At 57.5% G+C, this 19,715-nt stretch overlaps 1 protein-coding gene across 1 annotated transcript in view; it reads right to left on the minus strand.

Moving 5' to 3' along the window:
* The window catches only part of FAM222A (family with sequence similarity 222 member A), a 28,311-nt gene extending 13,341 nt beyond the window's left edge, over positions 1-14,970 (minus strand). The window contains exon 1 of the mRNA XM_030959261.1: positions 14,892-14,970. The gene's annotated coding sequence lies outside the window, so the exon portion shown is untranslated. The remainder of the gene's footprint in view (positions 1-14,891) is intronic.
* Positions 14,971-19,715: the final 4,745 nt, after the last annotated feature.

A 19,715-nucleotide genomic window follows, 5' to 3' on the forward strand; every position in this document is an offset into this window, starting at 1 on the left:
CCTGGCACGGAGTGACCCCGGCCAGGGCTGGGGAAAGACAGTGCTAACATCCCACTCGGGGTCCTGGGATCTGTCGCCAGCTCCCAGCTGGCATCAAAATCTGCTCGACAAAAGCTGGAGGGGTCAGGCCAGATCCGTCGTCACCACGGTGCTGCTCATTGTACATCCTTCCCCAGCCGCCGCTGCCGGGGGCCTGAGGTATAACCAGTTGCTGCTGACACCCTCCCACTGCTCCAGCTGGCGCAGGGAGTGATATTCCCACTCAGAGAGGGCAGGGAGACGTGGGCAGGAGCAGCAGAAAAGCGGGCATGGAGCCCATCCGCCAGCGCTGCAGCTCCTGCGCTGCGGCTCTTTGGCTGAACGTTCATGGATGGCCGGGGGTCACAAGTGGACATGGTGGATGGGTGTCACTGCTGGGTACATCACTCCATCTTCTCACTCATGGGGGAATCGTGCCCTCCTGCAGCCATCCAGGATGTTTCCCACATGTCTCGGTGCAGGGGAGTGATGTGGTGGCCTCAGGCATGTGGTGGCCTCTGGCAGAGCCTGTGACCATCAGCACCAGGAAACAAAGCATGGATTGATGCTCCCTGAGCTGTGCCCGGGGCTCTCCAAGCTCTGCTGGTTTAAATGTCACCCTTTAAAACACCTTTGCAGCCACCATGGGACCTGTGCTGCTCACTCCTGCTCTGTGCCCTCCACCAGGCAGGGGTGCCAGGCTCTGGGATAATCCCCAGGATGGGATCCATGCAGGATGTCCATGCCTCAGCTGGGCTCATCAGGCTCGGGGTGTCACCCTGACTCCCCCTAGCAAACCAGGGACAAGGAGAGACTTGTCGGGAAAAGGTGTGAGGAAGAGGAGGAGGAGGAGGAAGAGGAGGAGGAGGAGGAGGGAGGAAGTCATCTAATACCGAGCAGGTGTCTGGAGAACCCAAATTGTGCTGTTTTCTCCTAATAATGAAGTATTCATGAGTAAAAGCCTTTTTCAGTACTTTCTTAAGATACTAATTTCACAACAAGCGCCTTGTTACCATGCAATTATTCCAATCGTGCATTTCTCCCAGATTCCATCTGTCCTCGCGCTCTCTAAATGAAAGACAATCATGTAACCACCTTTCATTATTCACTATTTTACTTTCAGCAAAGGTACCCTGAAAGAAATGATTTCCTCTGAAAGGGACTTTTATTCAGTTTCAAAACCAATTTTCTCCTATTACTGTCTTAAAAAAAAAAAAAGGAGGGGGGCAGGGAGGTGTTTTTATTTCATGCATTACATATCCTTTGTTAACGCAGCTCGCAGTAAAAGCAGCCGTATCCATTTTCTGGCTTCGATTTCTGGTAATTTTAAAATATGCCATTACAATCAGGCAGAAATTATACAATTTGAAAGGAGAATGAAGTGCTTCTTATTCAGAGCCTGAACGCACTTGACTGCCAGGAGTTCTCCTCTCCCCGCCGGGACTCGGGGTTCATTACGCAGCCCTGGCTCCCCCGGTACGTGCCCAGCACCCGGATTTTCCATGATGGGAGCTGCCACCCTGAGCTCATCCTTGTCCCCAAAGGGTGGCCCTGGATCAAAGCACCCACAGCCATGCAGGAGATGGATGGTGGCACCAGCTCCTGCTGTACCTGAGCCTGAGCTCCGCAGTGACCTCAGGGCTGGCGTACCACCGGGTGTCACCATCTGGCCGATTAGTGGTGGACGTCACCCGCTCCCTGTGCCCAGGCAGCTCCTCATGGGGACACTGACCTGTGTCCCTGGCAGACATGGCCAGCGTGGGTGGCTCGTGGATCAGTCCCCTGCTGGTCCCTGGGCCATGCGGGGCTGAGAAAGCACCCGGGGGGGGTCACCAAACCCATGTGCGGGCACAAGGTGGGTGTGGGTGCAGCCTGTCACAGGAGCTGAGGGCCCAGCAGAGCCCTGCGCTGGCACAGGTTGTCCCCAGCACTGCTCTCTGTGCCCTGCCACGCACAGCCCAGCTCCCTCCTGCAGCCATCCCGACCCTGGGCTCGGATCATCACCGGCAGCAGGCGGGAGAGCCACACGCCAAAGTGAATAAAGGCACCGATTAATTCAGACCCTGCTGCTGCCCCCGTCTCGCAGCCCAGATGATTTTTCCGACAGCTACGCTGCGCCTCACCCCACCTTCACAGGCAAGGCTCCGGTGCCACAACCCCAGAATCCATCTGTCCATCCCGGCACCCTGCAGGGAGCCCCAAGCCCCAGAAGTGCTGTGGGCGAGCGGGTGGGCGCCTGGCACAATGGGCATCTGTGCCACAGTGGCATTTCGCTAATGCCGCTCCGAAAAGCCCCTGAATCAGCTGATGGGAATTGGGCGCTGGGCTGTCCAACGCTTAGCGCCGGCTTAGTTAGCTCCATCTGCATTTGAACTAATTCCAATCAGCAGGATCCGATTTAGTTCAAGCTGCTCTGGCTCTTTCATGGCAGGGAAGGCAACACTCAGCAGTTTTGCTGGAACGCCCCGAGTCCGCACGGCCTCTGCCCAGGCTGTGCACGTGGACCCACCATCATCCAGCACTGGGGCACAGGGTGAGTCCCACCAACAGTGGGGTCCCTTGGGGAGATCTGGAGCAAGGTCCCCCAGGAGCCCCAACCCCACATCCCACAACTCTGGCGTCATAGAATCACCAAATGTTTTGGGTTGGAAGGGACATTAAAGCCGATTCTGTCCCACACCCTGCCATGCACAGGGATGTTTTCCCCTATCCCAGGTTGCTCCGAGCCCTGTCCAACCTGGCCTTGGACACTTCCAGGGATGGGGCAGCCACAACTCCATCCTTCGCCTCTCCCACCGCTCCATCGTGCCCCACACCCAGCTAATCCATCTCGACATCACACTATTTATAAGCCCAAGGTCTTTGTGACTTTAATAAAAAACACCACCCTCTATGTCTAAAGCCCCAGTGATGGGAGGGTTTGGCACCTCCTCTGACATCAGCAGCTGATAAGTCGGGCTTATCTCCTCCGAGAGCCCTGCGAAGGTCCCTCCCGCGAGATAAGGCCAGCGCAGCTGTCGATAGAGGCTTTTGCAGGCGAGGATTTAGATAAAAGAAAATGTGACGGGAGGGGGGGAGAAAAGAAAAAAGGAACTTTTAAAGTCTCAGCCCGAAGTGGGTCTGTGTGGCTGCTGAGCTGTGGCAGGGCAGGCATGGTGAGGGACAAGGTCTTGGTCACCATCCAGGCTGTGGTGGAACACATCCAGATTCTTCCCTGGGTGTTATCGGCGTGCAATCCTATCAAAAGGGAGCTTTTGGGGTTAGGAGAGGAAAGGGGAGCAGGACCAGGGATGCTGCAAAGCTGTTGGAGCCACACCATGGCCATGACCCCCTGGCTATCAAAAGCCAGCACTGGGTTTGGCACAAGGACAGGAGGTGAGGGGTGACCCTGGCTGGGAGAGGCACAGGAGGATCCTGACAGTGCCAGACGGACACACAGACAACACAGAGCGAGGCCAAGGCTGGCAGCAGCCAGAGAAACAAAGCAAAAGCCCTCACTGGCCCCTGGTGTGCAGAGCACAACTGGGAACAGCCCTGTCCCTCATCCTTACACGGATGGAGGAGAATCCAATCACATCAGCAAGCAGCTCCCCTTCCCCACAGCCCCTGGGACACCAAGCTCCCTGTGACCATTCCCTGCCACCACCACTGGTCCCATGGACACTGATTTCCCATCCCGTGGTGAGGGTGAGGAGGTGCCAGAGGAGGAAGGATTCCCCTCTGCACACAGTGGATGCCCACCCCATTGCAGGGCGAGCAGGATTTTGGCTGGTGCTGCTGCCTGGCACTGCCACTCCCATCTCCCATCCAGATTTAGGGAGGAGGGGATGCAGCGACACCACAGCTCAGCCCTACAAGGGGTGAGCACAGAAAGGTCACCCCACTGTGAACCACGGGGAGCAGCAGGTAAAATAAAACCCAAAGTTTGTCACCAAAGGTCACCCCATGACCTTCCCTGGCCCGACCTTCCCTCATCCCTGCCCAGCTAATCCGCTCCCCTCCGCGTGCTCCAGCCCCGGGCCTTTCAGGGGGCCCTGTTAATAATTAAATGTTAATCTAAAAAGCAATTTTAGCTGCAGTGCTGCAGATCTGGTTAGAGATTACATTAGCATGTAAGAGTCAAGGGTAATTTTCTCTAACCCCTCTTGTGATCTTTAAAACCCGCAGATCTTAAAGCAACACCAGCTCCTCTGATTAAAATTGGAAGCTGGGGTTTGCGATGGATAATGATGCTGGAAGTGATTATTTTGCTGCTCAGGGGCTCGCTGGGATGTGGGGACTGTGGGGGGCTGGGGGGGAGACCCAGAGCAGCCAAGTGGCTTCTCTCAGCCCATGCTCTGTGGAAATGCTGGGAAGGTGCTGGGGAGAGCCCTGGACCCGGTGCTGAGCAGAGATGTGACACCCTGAGCATCCTCATTTCCCACTTTTTTGGGCTGAGGTGACACCAGGATGGCACAGAGCCCACCAGCCATGGCACAGTGCCAGGGACAGAGGGGCACTGGACCAGGACCCTCACTGATGGCATCCTACAGCAGCATCTCATGTCTCTCCCATCCCACCCAGAGAGGAGGTTTCTGCTCTTGTGGCAGCTCCAAGGAGAAACCCCTTGGACTGTTCAAGACAGTCAACATGAAAAAATACCCCAAAATAACCTTTTGCTCACAAGCAGGGTGAAAGGAACTGGGACAGGGCACGGCAAATCACCTCCTGAGCACTTCCAAAGACCCTAAGGAAGAAACAGGGTATCAGATGTGCCCGCAACGATGGAATTTAAAAAAACCCCAACAATTCAAGTGCTGTTGAGCATTTGCAGAAATCCCTGTGCAGGGCTCGGGCGGCCTGGTTAAATTTATGTGTCAGCTTTAAGGAGGCCTCTCATCAAATGAGCTATTTTGGGCAGAGATTAAAGATCTATTTTCGCTGCGAGCGGGAACAGCTCTCGAACAGGTTAATAATGATTCTGGAAAGCCAAGCGCCTCCAGCAGCCCAGGGCAGGACCCCAGAGCCCTGGGTGCTTTTGGGGGGCTCCTGAGGCTCTCCAAGCTGGGATCAGAATGCAGCATCCCCCTGCCCCGCTGCCATCCTGCCAGGGAGGAAGGAGCCCCGCGTGCTGCGGCGGGCGCCGAGCAGCCGTGGGTAATTGGAAGTGGCAGACGCTGGCACGGCGCTGCCGAGAAGGTCATTACGTGGGACTGGGAACAAAATGCCAGGAGCAAGGCGGGGAGCAGCCCTGTTAGCAAAGGTCAGGGCCCCCGCTCGGGTGCCATCGGTGTTTTTGGCAGGGCTCAGCCCTGGCTGTGTGCAGCGAGGTCCCGGCAGGGCCAGCGCACAGCGGGCGGGCAGGATCTGCCAGGTCCTGCCAGACATGCACAGTCGTGGCCCCTCGGATGCGGCACCAGCTCCTCAGAGCGAAACCTCACTGATGTGACACAGTCGTGCCATGCCTTCCTCCTGCATACAGACTGAGGAGCTGTCCCTCGTGGATCTCAGGATGCTCATGGGCTTTAGTCCCAGCCCCAGCACTACCTGGGATCAACCAGCAGAAAAGCCAAGTGGCTCCATGCAGCAGCAACTAAAACCACTCTGGACCTCAACAAGCCAGGAGCCAAATCCAGCACGGGCAACCACATCATGGGCCCTGGCAGCACCCACAGCTCCAGCTGAGACCCAACAAACTCAGCAGTGCAGAGACCAAAACTCCCCATCACGGCTCCTGTCCCATCCTGGCTCCCTCCTGCCTCACCCCAGGGGTTTGATTGTCCCCTGCAGTGACATCTCTGTGCTCCCATGGCCATGGTGCCCCGTCCAGCTGCCCCACACTCGGCAACTGGGCGCGCTCCACTCCATAATTACAGCCCCAAGAGCCGGAGCTGTGAAAGAATCTGACGAAGGAATCCAGGGTAGATCGTGCTGCTGAAATTACTATAATCAAAGGCTTTCACAAAGGCTTCAAATGCAACCAATTACCCTGAAAGGCGAGGCAAGAAAGAAAACAAATTAGCATGTTTGCACAGAGCCCCGGCGCAGCGCACACATCGCCCCGCGCCGCCCTCGACCCCGGCCGGCCGCTGCTCTCCATCCCCGCTCTTCCTCCTCATCCACGGCCACCTCTCCTCATCCCTGGCTACCAGCTCCCCATCCCCACGGCCGGGCCCTATCCCACATCCTGCTCTGCTCACAGCTGCACACAAAGGGGCTCTGTGCCCGTCCCTCACCCCGCAGCCACCCACTGCCCCCCGGCACACAAAAGCCCTGCCTGTGCCACGGCCGGCTCCGGCGCAGGCTCGGGGGCTTGCCAGGGTGGCCTGGGGAAACCTCCCTGGCTCCCTCCCTCCTCTCCCAGCGCTGGAGGGGTCCCCAGGCCAAGGGAGGAGTGGGGGGTACTCAAAGGCACCCATTGAGCACAGCCCTGTGTCACCCACCAACAGCTTCTCACAGCAGGGACCCCTCACCCTCCCCTCCTTACGCTCCACTTTATCGGCACTGCCAGTCTGGGGGGAAAAAAAGGGGGAAAAAAAATAAAAATCAACTTCTTCCTTTTAATATTTAACACGAGTCCATCACCCTCAGTCTATTTGGTAACACAAAGCTCTGGAGATTTAAACCCTTCTCACCCGGAGAGATGGAAATGAATGGTGCTCTTTAATGAGCTGGTTCAGCAGAAAAGATAGATTTCCAAGATTACTGTAGGAATTCTTATAATTGATGTGTACTTTTGTAACAAGGATTATACCACCATCCGGCCAAGTAATTCCAGCTCTTCCCCCCCTTCTCCCAAGCTCACCCTGCTTTTGGGGTTCCCTGGGGAGAGGGACCAGGCTGTGTTCTTGTGGGGGAGAAAGCAACTCGGGAGGGGGAGGAAGAAAAAGACAAAGAAAAACTAAACAGGTTTTTCTTATTTAGCCATAGACAACCTAAGGCAGCCACTGAATGGGAAAATAAGGCATCTCTCCAGATTTCTCTATTTGTTTTACAAATCCCTACTTTCCCCCACCCGATCGGGAGGCCGGATGAGCCGCTGAATGCCGAGTAATTAAAAGGAACAGAGAACAATACTCAGCGCTGCCGAAGAACACGGAGTTTCCCCTCAGATGTTTATAGCAATTGTATGAAAATGTACCAGGCGGGATGGGGAGAGCTGACAGCCGGGATTGGGAGCAGCAGCCGGGATCGGAGCTGGCTGCCTCCCCCGCCTGATTGGCATTAATTGTGCGCGTTTGCAAAGCAGAACGGAAAGTCTGACACGAGCTGCGAGCCAACATTTCTTTCTAATAGTCTTAATGATTACGACGAGAGCTGATGATCATCGCGGGGTGCTAACAGCCCCGCAGAGGAGCGGCTCCCGGTGGGGACAAGCGGGGATGTCCCCAGCCCGGCTCCCACGGGTGGGCTGGGGGGTGGTGGGATGAGCTCAAGGGGTCCCACGCAGCCACAGCACTGCCTGTCAGGCTGTAAAACTCCGACATGGGGACGGGAAGGACACGGAGGGGACAGGAAGGACACGGAGGGCACAGCAGCCTCCTGCTCCATCCATCCCCAGGCTCGGCCCCATCACAGGGGTGGCTGCAGAAGGGGCGACAGCAGGAGGGAGAATGTGTCCCACACTGAGCCCCCTGCGCAGCAGGAGTGTCCCCAGACCGAGGGGGACACCCTGCTCCCACAGGTGCCCCAAAGGAGCTGCACAGCCCCATCCCCAGCAGGTGCCACAGGAGGGGCAGGGGCTGCTGCCCTGGGGAGCGAGGAGAGAGACTGCAAATACCCCACCGAACAGCAGAGCCCGTCATTAACAGCTGATTAATGAATCCCGAGTTTTCCCGACTCTTTACAAGGCTGTTTTTCCGGATGTCCTTGAGTTTCCCTGCTGCAGAGGCGAGCGGGAGCTCGGTGGGATCAGGGACCAGCACGGGCTGCTCTGACCACGGCAGACACGGAGCCAGACGTGCACAAAAACCCGACCCGGCCAGGTTTACGCGGCAGGAAAAATCGATGGCCATCGATCTGCAATACAAAGGGACCGCGGCGCTGGCAGACGGCAGGCGGCTGCTGCCATCTGATGTGACCGGGGCTGTGCAGGGCACACGGCTGGGGTCACCCTCCGTGGGACACACCCCGAGCACAGCCAGCAGCACCCACGGCCACCCCACCTGCAGCATTTCCCTTCGGGCAGCACGGCCGGGCCATGTGCCACAAAGCCTCGCAGCAGCACATCCACGGTGTGTGGGTGGCCCTTGGCCGTGTCCTTGCTGTCACCTGCTCAGCCTCCCCCAGCTGGATGGAGAGATGGCCTCAGCCCGGCTCTGAGCTGCTTGATTTGTTTTATCATCTGCACTGGCCAATAGATCACTTAGCTTCGGGCTTTCTGAGCTCGCTAATAATTGTTCCCTGATGAAAAGAAATCGAGACTCGGTCCCTTTCTTCTTTCCCCACTCCTCTTTCCAAAAAAAAAAAAGTCCGTAAAGAAGAGTTATAAAAATGGCTTGTTATCTCACCTAGCGAGGCTCGGGCTGTATGTTATTGCTAATTGGGTATAACATCCTTGTCTTGTTCTGCTCTCTGAAGCTAAATCAAGAAAGCACCACTGCTGCGAACTAATTATATCTCTGGACTGCAGACTCCAGCTTGTCTTCCCCTTTATTGAGTTAAAAAATGGTCACTAACCTTAATCTCTCATATTCCCAAGAATTAGGGCTGCTGGAAACCCACCACTTCCACCTGCATCCTGCTCTGTGCTGGGAAAGACAGAGCACATGGCCTGATGAAGGGTTTGTGCTGCTCTGGGACACAGCCCTGAGCCAGATCCCAGAGCTGCCCACCCCTGTGGCATCCTGTGACAATCACAGGCACTGCTCAGGTCCCTGTGCCATGGAGACTCACTCACACATAGCTCAGAGCCTTCCTGTGCTGCACACACTCAAAGCCTGGCCACCTCTCCTCCTTATACAAGACCTCAACCTTCTTTCAGTGGGATGTTTCTAAAATCTGTCCCCCTCTCAGCATTGCCAGGCTTGGCAGATGTGAACACAGGGCTCATGTGTGCAGAAACCAAGGGGAGAGAGAGGATGCTGCTCCAGTTCATCCCCGTCAGCTCCCAATCCCAGCCCAGGATGGACCCCCATGAGCCTGGTAAAGCTGCTGCTCACCCTTGGGTGCCCCACAGGAGCAGGGACACTGCAGCCACCCAGCTGTGCCACTACACGTGGCTAGGGATGAATCTCTCTGGTTACTGGCACAGCTGCACCCTCTGGCACTGCAGCCATGGCACAGACCCCAGGAGAGAGGACAAGCAGAGCCGCTAAGGACACTGAGATGAGCAGTGGAGCCTGGGCCACACAGGACAGCCCCGTCCCTCACTGTCCCAGCGATTCCCTCAGCACCAGCAGGCTGGGGTCAGAAACACCAGCAGCAATGTGAGGCTGTGGGACAGGAGCTGGAGCAGCGACACCAAGCTCAGCATCCTGCCCTGCTCCATCCCCCTGCCCGTGGGCACCCACCCGTGCAGATGGTGCTACTTTCCAAAGGCAAAGTCAAACTCCAGCTCTCCCCGCGAGCCAAGAGCACCCCTTCAAAAAAAAAAAAAAATAAAAATTGATACTTCCCTGACTATTAATTAACCTGAACCACTTAAAACTGCCTTCAATTTGTCAGGTTTAACTGCCAGCTCTTCTCGGTAAATCAAGCGTCGCGTGCAGATGGAGGCTGCGTGTGCGAGGCGGCGGCGAAGGAGGAGGCGGGGAGCGGCGGCGAGAGGGGCACCCTGTGCCACGCTCACCACCCTGTCCCCTGAGAGCCCTGGCCATGATATTCACACCCCACAATTAGCCAGGGCACGGTATTAAACACGCCAGGCAGGCAGGAGCAGGCAGGGCAGCCAGCGGGGCCCGGAGCGCCCCACACCGCAGCCTCCCCGTCTCCCCCCACGGCGCCCTTGTCGTGCAGCCAAGGCTGAATTGGAAAGCAATATGAATATTTATCTCTGACAGTGAAATCTCCCCGCTGCAGGGTATTAAGGCTTTATTAGTGTGTGGTTACCAGCCACGCTAAGCCAGCCCCCGCTCTTGCCTGGAGCACAGCAGAGAGATGACCTACAAGAGGCAGATGGCAAAGCCTCGGAGAGCCCCCGACGCCGGGACGCGCCTCCTCAAAAAGGGGGCTGTGCATCCCAGTCCCACACAGGGACACAGAGTCAAGGTCCCCCCACCAAAGCCCCCTCCTCACCCAGCACCAGCCCCTCTGAAACGCCTCCCCGGGCTGGGGCTGTCCCCCCGCCCCCGCAGCTCTCGCCGTTTTGGGTTAAAACGCTGATGTATTCTCTCTTTAGCAAAAGGAGTCCCAGGGGCTATAAAAACTCCCAGCAGGCTCCTGTCAGTCTCAGGTCATTAACTTTCTTTCATTGGGAGTTTGTTTACAGCCAGCCATAAATAGCGGCGCCCGCGCCGCTCGCTCGCCAGCGGGACAGACTGGGCTGGGATGGGATGGAATTGGATGGGATGGGGCTGCCTGTGCAGGGGGACCCAGCACCCCAAGCTCCAAGCTGTGGGGTCCAGCACTCGCTCTCCTCTATCAACTTTTCCCATGCCCCGTGTTTCCTGCCCCCCGTCCTGCTCAGAGCAGCGGCACCGTGTGCTCCGGAGCCACCTCAGCCCTGCAAATGGATGGGGTCACCTTGTGCACGGCCTGAGGGAGCTGCAACGTGCCTGAGGCTCAGTCCTGGCTTTTCCTGGAGGAGGAGGAAGGAGGCAGCTGGCTGGAGCTGTCCCCGTGGGTCACCTGCCCCAAATCCTGCCCCACACTCGCACCCAGCCCAGCCCCTGTCACAAGCACCAGACTCAGCTCAGCATCTCTGCGTGTTTGAGGTGACCCAGTGCCAGTGCACAGAGCCCTGGGGGGACACCAAGACCCCTCATCTCACCACTGCCTGCACCAATAGCACAGATAGAAACACGAAATTGAGGGTGCCACTGGCACAGCTAGCCTGGCATTCCTGCCGGGATGTTTCCCACACGTGGCTCCTCTGCACCCAGGCACACAAGGGACAATCTCACAGCACCCACATCCTGCTGTCTGCCCAGGACAGGCACCCACGGCCCTGCCAATGCCCCTAAAATAAGGAGATCACCCTGGACCCTGTTGATGCCCCGGCAGCTCCAGCGAGCCACCCTGCTGGGATCCTGCTGGACGCAGGTGCCCAGGGCTTGCACAGGTGCTCGGGAGCTTCATTTGCCATGGCTGTGTGAGCTCATCCCATGTGAACCCAGCTGGGGCTTCCACAGGTACCCCCAGACACCATTTCCACAGGTACTCCCTGCATGGGGGGGCTGAACAAGAAGCCCAGGCTGTCCCCTCGTGCCACCCCCATCGGCCCCACGCTGGCACAGATGGCTGGAGTGGGGACTCGGTGGCACAGCCCCCCCATGCCTCATCCCAGGCTGCAGAGGGGGGTCCTGGGGGTCCAGCTGGCTCTGGCAGCAGCCAGGAGCCCACCTCGTGTTGTATTTCACGGGATGGCCGCAGGACCAGCCCCCGGAGCAGCACCACAACAGTCTGAGCACTGGGCTGAGGGATTAAACCCCAAACTCACACACGGGCGGCTTGTGCTCTTCCACCCGTCCCTAGGCGAGCAGGGACTTGCCAAAAATCCCAGCCTCATCCCTGCCGGTGCCCCGCATCTATGGAAATATCTGTATTTTAACCCATATACTCGCCCAACCTGTAATCAGAGCAACACAAATAGCCCCTGCTTCCCATGTAAATTAAAAACACCCATTAGGCAGATTTCAAAAGATGTCAGTAGGCTTATAATTATACACGACATCCTTCCGAGATAAAAGCGATTACCGGGGATGCAAATCACTTAGCAACCAATCAGTGCCCCCAGAGTGCGGAGCACTGACCAGCCATCCATTTTCGCCTCGTCCTTTTATTCCCTGCATCGAGCAAATACAAACACAGATAAAGAGAGGCACAATAGCTCTTGACACGCAAATAGGTTAACATAATAAAGCCAGCTTTAGCCGGCTCACTCGAGGGAGAAAAGCAATTCTCAGGCAAGCAGGAGGTAATAAAACAGGGCTTTTGTGTTCCTGGCTCCCATTCTCACCCCTGCGCCAGCTTTGCTGCATTAGCTGATAGGCATCGTGGTTTGATTGAATTACCTTTCATGAATATTAGCTTTTTGAGGAATGCGCAGGCAGAAGAGAAAGAAGAAATGTCTTATTTTTGCATGCATGCGCCTGCTGCAGACGGACATGCGGCGGCACAGATGCCGGCGGGGGCCAGGAGAGGGGTCCGGGCAGGTGCAGCCCCTGGCCCACCCCGCCAGCTGCAGCATCCCCAGCCTTGGGGGGGGTCACACACACACACTGCCTGCATCCCAGGATGAGACACCACCAGCAAAGGACCGTACCCAGGGACACACATCCTGCTGTCCTTCTGCCATCACCCTGCACGCTCAGCACCCCGCATCCCTGCCCGTGGTATCCGAGAGCCGGAGGGGCTGGGGTGGGCTGGCTCCCAGCACACATTCCCGGGCCCACCGCTCCCTGTGCCGCAGGATCACACCGGAGAGGCGGCGGGGCTGCCCGGCTCCACCGCAGATTTAGCTTTTTTCCCCACACAAGTTGAGGCCACGCAGGAAACCCGCTCCAGGCAAAAATTAACTCCGGCGCCGTGCAGGGATGCGAGCGCCCGGCGCTAATGCCACACGCACGGCGGGGACAGCTCGGGGACATCACCCCCGTGGGGTCACAGCACTGGGAGACCCTCGGTCCCACTGCCAGAGCCCTTCTCCGGGCAGGGCAGCAGCACGCAATTAAAAACCAGCCCCAGAAGGGAAGAGGCTAATCCACAGCCCGATCAGGGATGGATGAATTTCAGGCTCAAATAAAAGAGACAACCAGAGGGGCTTAAAAACTGAGGTGGTGTGGCCTCAGCAGCCTGGCAGCAGCCGCTCATGTCCTCCTTCCATGGGCTTCCCTGCTCCAGCCTGAGGGTAAATATTCACACCGAGATATTGCAATTTTTAACGACACGCTTGGCTGAAACAGGGCCCAGCTCACAGCATCCAGAACGTGCCCTAGTGGTACCGACCCTCAAACCAGCAGGAAAGCTGCTCCTGAAGCTGAGAAAACAAGCCGCGCTCCCAGGGAATGGCTTTCCCTTCCCCTGCTCCACACACAAGGGAAGCAGAAGGCAGCAGGGCGAGAGCTTCCCTCTCCTTCCACCACGGCTTCGACCCGACCGCACCCGGCTCACACCGCGGCTCCCGGCACCGCCAACCCACTCCTCAAAGTTTTATGGATCATTCGCAAGAAAAACCCCTCGCAGGATGCCGGGTGCCCTCTGCTAAGGATGTTTCCCACCTCATCCCCAGCGCCACAGCCTGGGTGTGGGAGCTTTGGGTCCCACCAGAGCCATGGCCACGTGTGTGGCCACTGACCAGCGGCATGTGCCCGGCACAGCGGGCAGGCAAAGCCCAGCACAGGGCTATGAGAAGGGGTAAAACTGCCAAATCCCACTAAATTATCCCGAGAAAGATGCTGGACGCTCCTTGTTGAGAAAGGGGCCGCGTGGCTCTGTCCCCATGCCTGCAGAGCCCCACGGCCACTCCATCGTCCATGAAAGCTCCTCAGCCACCCGGGCAAGCTGCCCGCAGCCAGGGCATCCCGAGCAGGAGGATGAACATTAAAAATATATAAAATATATACATACACATATAAATACGTATCAAAAACCTCCCTACGGAGATCCCAACAAAACCAGAGCCGGGCAAACCACCACTGCCCAATGCCAATGAATTCATCCCTCGGCAAACACCAAGCACGGCTGGAAAACTTTGCCACTGCCTCTCCTCGGAAATACCCCGCAGGGCCGGAGCCGAGCCCCGGTTGCAGCGAGCTGTGCGTGCCGTGCCGAGCCGTGCCGTGCCGTGCCGTGCCGCCGGCTCGCTGCGTCCAGGCCCTGCCTCTCCAGCCATTAAATCTCCACGATGTGACGGCTCTCCCCGGAGCTGGATTGGGACGCTGGGGCTGAGCTGCTGGCACCGGCAGCACCTCATTTCTGCCGGGGACCGAGCCGGAGAGGCGGCACAGCTCGCTCGTGCCCGGCTGGAGCCGGCGGCCGCCCCGGTGGATGCCCAGCCGTGCTGCCCAGGAGATCTCGGGGACCACGATGCCTCGTCGCCGGTGAATCGTATTCCCAGCGCCGATGGTCCAGAAGACGCCACGGGGATGCTGCCTCAGCAGCGGAGCTTTTTCCAGAGGGGATTTTCCCCGGCAGAGCCTCCTGACCCGGCGGAGGCAGCCAGGGAGACGGGTGTTAAATAAACCATCGCTGGGTGGGTCCTTCTTCCCTCTCCTTTGTGACCGGCGGGATCCACACCGGGCGCGGGGTCCATGGCGGGGTCCTGCTCTGCCACCACCCGCTCCGGTGTCGCGGTGGGATCGGGCGCTTTCCTGCCCGGGACGGAGGAGAAAAACCTTTTTTTTTTTTTCCCAGGCGAAAAGGGGCAGAAAAGGGTCGCAGCAAAGGTGGCAGCTCCCGGTCGGTTCCCGCTGGAAGTGTCTCAGCTTTCCTCCTGGAGGCACCCGTGGATATTTTATTTCCACTTATGAGTCAGGCGACCCAAAAAGCCATTTAAAAAAAATCAAAAATCGGATAAAAAAAAAAAAAAACCTCAAAAAAACCAAAAGTTGTTCCCGTTCCTCTCCGGTAGCGACGGGCGAGCCGGGCCCCGGCGGCGACGGCTCCGCGGGCACCACCGGGCACCGCGCTGCGGCGGCACCGCCTCCGCTGCGCTCCGGGAGCCGGCGGAGCCCCCGCTCCCCGCGCCCCCGCCCGGTAACCCCCGACCTCCCCGGTGCCCGGACCCCCGTTACCGTCAGAGCTGGATCCGGGCCGGCTGCGGGCGCTGCGTTGCGGGGCGCGCCGGGCCGCCCCCCGGGCCGCGCAGCAGCAGCGGCGGCGCCCGCCCGGCCCCGCGCCCCGCCGGCGGCCCGCCCCGCCCGTGCGCGGCCAGCGTGCGGGTCCCGGCGCTCGGCCCCCGGGGGGGACGGCGGGGAGCACCGCGGGGAAAGGAGGGGGGTGGGAACAGCAACAGCAAAAAATATCCGGGGAGAAAAAAATTAAAAATAAATTAACCCCAAATCCACCCGGCGCGGCTGAGCTGGGGCGGCGCGGCGACCCCGCGGGGCATCACACCGCGGCTGCCCCCGGTTCCTTTGTGCGGCGGCGGCGGCGGTCGGTGCCCGGCGGGGCGGGGCGGGGGGTGGGGGGCGGGTGTCGCGGGGGCAGCGGCGGCGGCGGCTCAGCGCTCCATGGCGGCGGCGGTGGCGGCGGCGGGGGGGGGGGTCGCGGCGGGGCGGGGCGGGGCGGGGGCGCTGGCGGGGCGGCCCCGGCGCTCGCGGCTCCCGCCCGGCGCGCGGCTGCGGCGGCTCTGAGCGCCCCGCGCGGGCCCGGCGGCCGCACGCGGCTCGGCCCCGCCCCCGGCGCGTTGCCATGGCCACGGCGCCGCGTCCTGCGGGGAGGGAGGGGAGAGAAAAGGGGCGGGGCGTCCCCGCCGGACGTGCGGCGCCTTCCTCCCCCCTCGGCTTCTCGAGCGGGAAAATCCGAATGGCGGGACTGCGCTTCCCGGCGTGCCCTCGCGCGCCGCCGCCGCGCCGTGGAGCTGAGCGGCGCCGTGAGGCGTCATGGGAGTTGTGGTCCTGCTGGCATGAGGGGTTTGCCGCGGGGGAGTACGTGGGGACAGCGAGGTGACAAGTCCGGAGTTAACGGGGGATGAGAACCAGGCTTGGAGACACTGTGTTTATCTGTGTTTCAGATAAACGCAGTGTTCGTACAAACTTTGAGTTAGCAGATTTTGAACCTCAGGGCTTCGTTTGCCGTGTAAGATGACTGAAGCCTCCAGTAGAAAGATTGTTTAGTGAATGGGAAAAAACAAGCATGTTCTCTTTGACTCTGTGTGTCATTAGCTATCATTTTGGTTTTTTAAAAGTGTCCTATTGAATTATTTTCCTGTTGAGTTAGCTTTTCTTTCTCTTTAATTAATTGTCTGGTGCTGTCAGTGAGACCCCTGGTCTCGCCTGGGGACCCCAATGGCCACGGCCACAGACACCCCTGAGCCCTGTGCACTGTGAGGTCCGAGCAGGCGCTGCTGCGGCTGAGGCTGCCCCCATGAGCACAAGTCCTCGAATCCATTCTTGCTTCCCCAACATCCTCGCCACAAGGATTTTTTGCCACTTCATGAGGGTCTGCAGGAAGGGGGCAGTCCGCTCGCTCTTGTCCATAATGGTCCCACACGGGCATGTGCAGCTCCCTCAGCAGCCCAGTGTGAGCCTCCAGGGTTCATCACCTCCCTCCATCCCTCCTGCCCAGCTCCTGCCTTGCAGCACTGAGGTTTGGCCACTTTTGGGGAGATCTGGCTTCTCTACTGAGTTCTGAGGAGTTTTGACTGGATCTGGCTTATTCTTGGGGCCTCTCCACCTCCTCCATTGAGGGAAGCACCAGCAGCTTTCCAGACATCCATTATCAGGGGTGGCAAAGGAAGAGTTGACACCCAGGGCCCATTTTCCAAAAACATGAAGCTGCTCCAGTCACCACTCCTGATCCAGCAAATGCTGAAGGTTGGGAAATTAAAATAATAGCTAGATCTGCTTTCAGGAGAGCGACACCTCTGTGCAATTATAACACGTATTATCCTCCCTGTGAAAATACATTATATTGAATAAATTCCCTCTCGGAGCAGGGCTATTCATACTGCTCATTTGTTTCAGTTCAAACATTTTTAGCTCATCTCTCTGGCAGGTTCTGGTGCAGTTTTATACCTTCTCTGCAGCTTATTTATCTGCTTCCCCGTGTTGCAATAGAGGCCGGCGATAAGAATAAAACCATTACAGGTTTGCGAACAGCACTTAGATTTTTCAGAGATAATTTAATCAAAGCTATTAGGAAGGCAGGAAGAAAGATTGCTCTTTATTCGGGGAGAAAAGAAAAAGATATAAAAAGGAGCCTTCATTCTTCTCAGAAAATGTTTTAGCCACCTGAAGTCACTCACAAGGACTTGAAAGGGTGACGGCGTCTTTGCCAGGGAAGAGATCCGTCCCGGAATAGCAAACTTCAAAAGGTGGGTGTTTTGGCACTGCCTTCAAGGAGATACTATTAAGCAGTTCTGACCTCCCCATTTCCATCCTTTTTTTTTTTTTTTTTTGAAGAAACACTTTTGTGATTCAGGGAACCCGTGAATACTTTGCCGGAACATAAATTTCCCCCAGCGATGTTGGGAACACAAGGAGAGCCTTAATCTGCTAATGAATGAGCTCTGCAAAGTGAGACCGGCTCCGCTGCCACTTCCAGAGGGATTGAATTGCAGGGAGGAAGCTAGAGGAGAGAGATTTTTGAAAAGTCCTTCTGCTTTAGCACAAATAAATAATGCATCAGCACGTCTGGGGTGGCGGCGGGTGAGTCCCTCCCCTGAGGCTCTGGGGAGCCCACCCTTAGTTTTCCATGCTCCCAAAACAGGAATAACCCTGGATTGTAGTGACGGGACAACAGGAATGGCTTCCACCTGACAGAGAGTAGGTTAAGATTAAATGTGAGGAAGAAATTCTTCCTTATGAGGGATGTGAGGCGCTGGCAGAGGTTGTCCAGAGAAGCTGTGGCTGCCCCATCCCTGGAAATATCCAGGGCCAGGTTGGATGGGGCTTGGAGCAACCTGGGATGGTGGAAGATGTCCCTACCCTTGGCAGGGGCTGGAACAGGATGATCTTCAATGTCCCTCCCAACTCCAACCATTCATTGATTCTCCTCTCTGATTCTGTGCTCTTTCAGATACCGATATCCCTTTAATTTAATATCATTATTTTTGACCGGCACTGGCAATTTGGAGCATGGAGTGTCTCCATCTCTCATCCTGACAAATGCATGCTGTAATTCTTTGCCCAAAATGTCACTCTGCCCTGGCAATGCCTGGCCCTCGGAACGAGAAAGATTTCCCGGGGATTAAAACCGGGCCATTACTCTCTTGCTTTAAATGCATTCAAGGTTCTGAAAGCTGTATCTGCTCTCGTTCTTTTTGTACGAAAAGTTATTGACTTATCAAGGTTAAAATCCATTCCGTATGGCCCAATAAAACAGGGATATCTCCGCATCCGTGCTGTCATTTGCAGGTCCGTTTTCATGGCAACAGGGCTCTTTTCTGCACATTAAACGGTTCAGTTGTGCAAAGTTCAGACATTACATAAACACAGAGGTAACAACAACAAGAAAAGAAAAAAAAAAATCAATGAGCTCATAGGCATGGAAAGAGGAGATAGCATTGATCGGGGCCGCTGTCGATATTTGGGATCGCTGGCTCCTGCCCCGCACACAGCCCTCCCGTGCTGGCAGCAGGGACACAAAGGGATGATGAAGGACACGGAGGGGGAAATGGCACCTTCAGCTGCCTGCCAGCTCCTGCCTGTGTTTAATGTCACCAGGGCACAGCAAGGGACGCAGGGATGCTCGCCCTTCCTGCTGAGGTTTATCGGTGCCAGTGCTGCTGTTGTCTCTCCAGTGGGTCCTTCCCATGGCTGGTTTTGTCTCACAACCCCAATTCCCATTCCCATTGAATCCTTAGAGGTTTCCATCAGCTCCCAGCTATTTCCAGGGGATGGGGGTCTAAGAGGTGGCTCCAGGCAAAGACAGGACACAGGGGGACACAAACACTGTCCTGGCAGCCCCACACTGGGGACATGGAGCACTGGTGGGGTGTGGGGTGTTGGGGCCAGGGACTTTGATGCTGATGGGAGATGTCAAGCTTTTTGCTTCCCAGTCAGAGGGGAGAGAGAGATTCCGGCATTAAAATGCTAGTTAGAGGAGAGACACCAACATCTGTTGGGAAAGCAAATGGAGAGCAGAGTGAGACGGCCAGGGGCAGCCAGGCGTGAAGAGGAGGAGGAGGAGGAAGGAGGGAAGGCAGGAGTGGGGGTCTCACCAAGCTGCTGCTGTGGCACAGAGGATCTGCTGCCCCTTGCCCTGTGCCAGTGCATGGTCACATTCCTGGATCCCAAATCTCGGAGTGAGAGCAGATTTTGCCCACAAAGAAAAATTGGTCCCTTACAGCTCCTTCCTCCTCAGGGCCAGATGCTCCCCGAGTGCTGGGCCAGACTGGGAGAGCTGGATCCAGAGAACACAGAGGGCATGGAGGGCACAGAGGGCCAGCCTGGGAGAGCTGGATCCAGGGAGCACAGAGGGCACAGGGGGCAGGTGGCTGATCCAGGCTCAGAAATCTTTTGGGAAGGAGCTGTGTCCAGCATCACCCTCCCTGCTGTGCCCAGGTGCCACTGCTGTGAGTGGGCACAGAGGTGAAGCTGGGCAGCATTTGGGAGCAGCTTCTGGGGTGCTGCAGGGTCAGCAAGCTCCCGTGCTCTGAGCTTGCTTCCCCCTGGTTTATTTATAGATTCAGCAAGTTATTCAGCTGAAACAAATCCCCATTCCAGCCAGGTCCCGGGGCCAGCGGCGCCTGCGTCCTCTCCCAGTGCCTCAGGCTGCATCTTCTGGGGGCACTGGCAGCCCCACAACACCACCCTGGCATCTGCAGGGCCAGGGGGTGGCCTGGGCAGGGTGACAGTCCCCAGGGGCAGATGGTGACACAAAAGCCACCCTGAGAGCCAGCCAGGATGGACTGTCCATGGTGGGGGATCAGGGTGTGGGGTGAGGGATGGGCT

Source organism: Camarhynchus parvulus, chromosome 15, assembly GCF_901933205.1.
Source record: "Camarhynchus parvulus chromosome 15, STF_HiC, whole genome shotgun sequence".
Taxonomy (NCBI): Eukaryota; Metazoa; Chordata; class Aves; order Passeriformes; family Thraupidae; genus Camarhynchus; species Camarhynchus parvulus.